Consider the following 6,757-nt stretch of genomic DNA (forward strand, 5'->3'; position numbering starts at 1 on the left):
GCGGATTCGTGGGTGCATCAACGAAGATGGGCATAGTTTTCGGGATGGCTGTGTGTTCGACAGCTGATATCTGTGCGCTGAACTAACTTCTATTTTTTAAAAACAACTTCAATATATTGCAGTTGTAGCGTGATAGTTTCCTTGGTTTTGTCGCATATTGCGTTTACTTCATCTGCTTTTTCTTTTCGCCAACTGGTGTAACCCCCCTTTTAACAATTGCGGCCTCCCTAAGGTTTATGTTTGGAAACACTGATATTGTTACATGTGACACATTGTAGTGTACTGCAGCCAGCTTCACTGTTTGACTGATAATTTGCACGGTTACTGCTTTAATATTATTTGAATTACTTTCATCTGATACTGTACCATTAAATAGGATAGGAATCCATTATGGTTCAGAATTATTTTTCCTTTGCAAAGTTCCCACACTGATCTTGATGACAAGTTGTCTCTCATTAAATTCCTTTTCGGTTGTATCTCACACTGCTTGCAGCACAATGTGAGAATGAGAAAATGTATGCTTCACATGTTCTCAGCATCCTCTACAGCAACTGCTCCTGGGCTTAAAATCCAGACACTACACACGAAAAAAAAAAAAAAAACAAAAAAACCGTAGAACAGACGACACATCAAAAAGGACACGACAAAATGATTGGGACTGTGTTATGCTATACTTTTTGTGTGTGTGTGTGTCTCTGGTTCTGCATTTTTGTGAACATGTGCCATGTTGCCGGCACCCTCGCCCTCTTGTCACAAAAACACCCTCAGACATAAAAATGCAGACAAAAAAGTAGAGAACCCCAACTTAACATAACAAGAGAGAACAAAGATGGGGAGACAGGAAGCTTCTAGAGTCTCGGAACATACGCAGTGACCCCTCGGTTTTTAAGAAAAACCGTGGCCCTTCCCCGAACACTACTCCCATCTCCTTGAATAGTGACCGGTAGTGCAATTGCTCATTCAGTTTGGCACTGATGATGTCCGTCGCATGACGGATGAAACGTCTGAGTAAACCTTGTTATTTTGTTATGTTAAGTCGGAGTTCTCTACTTTTTTGTCTAGTTATGTCGTCTTTCGGCTTTTGGAGTACTTTTGCATAAAGATGCAGGTTGTGAGAGGCACATAAACACTGCTTACATTGCTAACCTGTCTATCACAAGACATGAGAAAGGATTGCCAAATTAAAATTCAGTAATACAAAAATGATTCTGAAATACATAATTCCAATAGAAGGGAGAGTAAACATCGGAATAACAGGTAAAGGTAAAGCACTGAAGTGTTGGCATTCTTCTGATGTGTATGATATACTGCTCTATTCAACCAATGACATATATGTTGTCAAACATTAACTTGTTGCATTCAACATCAAGATGCTGTACCTATTCCGTCTAAGCGACTCGTCTTTACACGGACACGTGGCACACCATTTGGCACAAAGACTTGATATCTCTGCTTGTTGGACATATCAAGCAAATACTGTGCCAAAATTCTGTTACCTACATGACATACTGCTTTGCTGAGATATGTTACGGAAGAAATACTCCTGAAGCGATTAAAGGAAGTGCATACGAGTTTGCATGCTTTGCAAAGTTGTTCCAAAGTTCCAAGTGTTGAATTGGCAAAGCATTAGTCATCTCATAACAAAGTGATGAAAGAAACTAGTGAGAAATGCGAAGCCGCAAGCACTGTTGCGTGGCCATGTTCACAATGGGCAATGACGGTTTTCACTTTGCGTACCGCGGACTGACTATGCTCAATGAGTGGTTTGTAGTATCTATGATTGATGTAGGCCATGGCAACTACCGATGCACTTTGCAGAGTGTGCAATGATGTCTTTTGTGAACGAGGCAAACCTCAATATATTCCCACGTAATTTTGATCCTACAATTACTTGAGTTGAGGGTTTCAGGTATTTAAGTGTGCACCTCTCTTCTGATATTTAGTGGGAATCACACATTAGTTACGCATTCTCTAAGCCTCTTAAAAAAATCGTCTTCTTGAAGTGGACACGGAAACTACCTTTCGCAGACAGTACACTGCTGGCATACAAAACCCTTGTACAAAGTGCTTTAGAAACAGTACAAATGACATCATACTATTCATCATAAAAACAAATGACATCATACTGTTCAACAGTGCCACCAATTTGGTACAGTTGAGCTACGGTCAAAGCTAGGGGGGACGAGTTCGCATCAAAAAGGCATGTTCGAGGTATCTCGTTACTGTAACTAAGTTCCTTTTTTTGATAACTTGTAACTTAACTCGGTACTTGGTAACTTTCAGGGGAACTCGTTCCTTTTTCAGGTAACTTTGCTAGAGTAACCTAAGTTAAGTTCCAAGTTACTTTTAACTCGCTTTCTACTCACGTCCACATATTTTCTTGCTTTCTCTCCAGTTCCTTTGTGGCATTTTTTGCCATAAAACGTAATATTCAATCAATGACAGTATTTTATTCAAGAAGTCAGAACCGCTGCCATTGAAATGAAGCTGAAGAATTGTGCACCCACAGGGAGTAAGATGCAAAGCGTTCGAATAGACCTCTACCAGAGAAACGTCACCATAGACATACTGAAACCGAAACAAATCCGAAGGAGAGGGCTGGGTTCCACGAACGGGCACTTATTCGCTGCCTTCCATTGAAAGAAAAGCAGGACCAAGGGTCGCGTTCGTTTAAGGGACCATATCGTCATCCCCTCAAGACCGTGGCTTTCAGGCACGACCTTGTTCACCTCTAGCTTCGAGCCTAGTTATAGTCTACCAAATTTGTGGCGCTGTCAAACACTATGGCGTCATTTGTTTACCGACAGGGAGAGGTCTACTGTTGGACATAAACGAAAACGATCTAAGCGTGTTGCACTCCTCCGCAGGCAACTCAAGGTCTAACTAAACTGCTCACGCACGCTGTACCTGCGTAATGCTATATTTGTGTCCGAAGTAACTCGGAAGTAACTCGTTCTTTTTTTCAAGTAACTCAGTAACTGCGAGTTACATTTCAGGCTGAAGAACTTCGTTATTAACTTAGTTACATTTTTCTCTCGATAACTTAACTTGTAACGAGTTCTTTTTGACGGGTAACTTCTCAATCTATGCAAAAAGGCACGGTCTTGAGGGGATTATGGTGGTCTTTGACAGAGCACGCGACTTTCGGTCCTACTTTTCTTTCAAGAGGAGGCAGTGAACAAGTGCCCATTCGTGGAACCCAGCCCTCACCTTCCGATTTGTTTCAGTATCATATCGTCATCCCCTCAAGACCGTGGCTTTCAGGCACGACCTTGTTCACCTCTAGCTTCGAGCCTAGTTATAGTCTACCAAATTTGTGGCGCTGTCAAACACTATGGCGTCATTTGTTTACCGACAGGGAGAGGTCTACTGTTGGACATAAACGAAAACGATCTAAGCGTGTTGCACTCCTCCGCAGGCAACTCAAGGTCTAACTAAACTGCTCACGCACGCTGTACCTGCGTAATGCTATATTTGTGTCCGAAGTAACTCGGAAGTAACTCGTTCTTTTTTTCAAGTAACTCAGTAACTGCGAGTTACATTTCAGGCTGAAGAACTTCGTTATTAACTTAGTTACATTTTTCTCTCGATAACTTAACTTGTAACGAGTTCTTTTTGACGGGTAACTTCTCAATCTATGCAAAAAGGCACGGTCTTGAGGGGATTATGGTGGTCTTTGACAGAGCACGCGACTTTCGGTCCTACTTTTCTTTCAAGAGGAGGCAGTGAACAAGTGCCCATTCGTGGAACCCAGCCCTCACCTTCCGATTTGTTTCAGTATCAGTCTGTCTACCAATGTCATGATGACATTTATATTCTGTTGAGTTTCTTACATGCTGTCTAGGACATATATGTAGGTAGGTAGGTATGCCAAAATGTTTTTTTATTACTAACCTTTTTTTGTAATTTGAATCCCTCGAAAAACCATTGCACAGCACCAGAACACAAAGGCTACATAATGACCCAGTTTCACCAACCTTATCAGCATCTGAACTAAGATGAACGGTCATTAAACTATCTGCTTCCCCACATCACCCATGGAAAAAAAAAAGAAGTGTCTGTTAAGTGTCTGTTCGAGGATTGGCAACCCTTGATATTGGTTCAGTTAACCACAGTTGGTGAAACCGGGCCTATGGAAGTCACCGAAACATTCGTCACATCACAAACCAAAGTTTGTAAAAAGAATTGAGTGCTAGCATGAAGTTTTGGCAATTCTGAGTAGCATTTTAACTGCTGCCTATGTAGCTGCTGCATAATTACAAGTAATTCAGAAAAAGTAGTACACAATTTGAGGGTACTCTACTCTATCTTCCTCTGCATGGTATTGAAAACTGTGGTGAGTCCAAGTGCTCATCGTCTTGGCCCAGATTCTGTAGCAGATTTATCAGCCATTTGTGTTCCTATTTGTGGTACTGTGGCAAACTAGTCACTCCACCCACATACCAGCATTCCTAGGTTACACATAACATGTGGTTGATATACGAAGAGGGGAGTCAAGTCCTGTAGATCGCATAAACAAAATACAGAAACCGACACTGAAGATTTTTGTTTAAGTTTAATTTGTACAAGGTTTCGCATGGAGGTCCACGCTTCCTTAGGTCCTACCTGAGGAAGTGTCGGTTTCTGCATTTTGTCTGTATCATGTAGTTATAAGAGTGGTTTAAACCACCTCACAGAAGTTGCAGATGCTGTTCATCAACTTTATTTTGAGATGGACAGAGAGTTTCATTGCCTGGGGAAATAATGTCCCATGGAGTCCAAAATTGCCAAAAGAGCTTCGAGAGCAGGCATTCGTGGGCTCGATTTAGCTATAGGCCAAGAAATTTTAGAGAGAGGGGCAGGAGTTCAGATCATTGAGATCTCAAAATAGCAGTTTGGAAAGCTCAGTAGTGTGGGCAATGACAAAGAATATACTCTGGATCTTCTACAGCACTGCAGTGACAGCACCTGAGAGAGTCAACTTGCCTCATGTGGCAATGACACTGAGCTGTAAATGCCACATTGAGTCACAGTGCCAACATTGCTCAGTATAGACGGGACGAAAACGTCGGTTGTCCATTGACAGGAACACTATTTAAACAATTCATTGATATGTTGGTGAACGAGATCTGCTTTCTACATGACCAGTAACATTCCTTTGCTATCTTTCACTGTGATTTAATTAAACACATCCCTCATGTGACGGCGTTCCCGGCACAGTTTTACCTTGCTAAACCACTTTTCGCGGCGCTTATCAAACATAACATTACCGGTTCTTCGTAGGCCGAGGCCGAGGAAAGCAAGAGACATTGCCATGATGTTTACCGTGATGTACGTGATTACCGTCGTGACAAATGGTCGACACAGCAGTTTTGCGGTACGTTTTATATGTTGCCTATCGTGGACATTTTTCGCTACCAGATTGCCTGTCCAAAACAGCTACGACTGCATCAATGTCACTTCACCAATGAATTCCTTCATAAGTTACACGCGCGTGTTAGCACACCAAGTCGTTACACGTCTGAAAAATACCTGACGAAATCGGCAGAAGAAACATATGCTTTATTAGAGCTTGCAGTGATTATCCTTTTTATGCAGCACATCACGCAACACCAGACAGCTCCGTCGTTACTCCATTTTCTCTAATAGCCTCGTCCCCAATGGTAGCCGAACCTCTGAAGCGTTGTTTTCCTAGTATTCATACGCGTAGTTATTTACGCCTCTAACTTAATTAAATTAATGAATAATTGAGAGACACATGCTGAATACCACACAGAATTGCATAAAGACTCGTTATTCTGGAGTGTGACCTTCTTAAACACTGATTTTCTCACGTAAAACCATGCTTAACACTAGACTGCATAGACCCATTGTGATTTATTTTGACAGCTTTAATTTGAAAGGATTGGAATTTGAAGGGTGGATTTCTTAGCGTGGATTTCAAAAGTTTTATTATTAAGAGTGGGTAACAGGGTACACCCGTGGGAGATCCGAATCACCTATTAACGGATTCGTGCACTCCGAACACCGAACGGCTAGAAACTTGCGGGATCTTTTTATCTCTCTCCATTCTCGAGTGAGGACAACATGGCAAAAGCGGCTCGTTATGGGCACCGTGCGCTAGAGTTTTCTATCGACGGCAGCGGCCCCTCGAGGGGAAACGCGGCGTAATGCCCTGGTACCAGCCAGCAGCGTCTAGCAGTGCTGTGCTAGTTTCGCCGTTCGAAAAGAGCGATTTGAAGCTGCCTGCATAGAAAGTCAAAGGAGAAGACAAAATGGAAACTAATTCTATGTGGTAATCTGCCACGACAACCAAGTTACTGTGAAAGAGAGGCAACTTGCCGTAAAGTTGTCGTCCTTCTCGCTGTATCGTCCCGCCGATCACGTATTTGAGAGACCGCTTTCACGGTAATTCACCCAACGTGCCGCTCAAATCCGTTGTTTCAAACTTAGAACTCATTCCTTGCATTTAGTATATTTGTCAATGACCAGTTGAGCATCACGATGCGGACTTATAGCACAGCAACTGACGTGAAAAAGTTGCCAATGAACATCGTGGAGCATGGCTAAAATTAGTGTCTGCCATATGTCGTACAGTATTTATCTCTTTACTCGGACCCTAATTTTGCGGCGTGTCGGCGAAGACTGGATTTGGACCTCGTCTTCCTTCAATATAAAGCTTGCATGCGAACACAGGGAGTTATTTGTCCTCCCCGAGCTGCGTTTCGCAAGCCGTCATCATTTTATGTAGGTGCATTCTGTCCCTATCTCTTATTAT

This window comes from Ornithodoros turicata, chromosome 2 (assembly GCF_037126465.1).
Source record: "Ornithodoros turicata isolate Travis chromosome 2, ASM3712646v1, whole genome shotgun sequence".
Lineage (NCBI taxonomy): Eukaryota > Metazoa > Arthropoda > Arachnida > Ixodida > Argasidae > Ornithodoros > Ornithodoros turicata.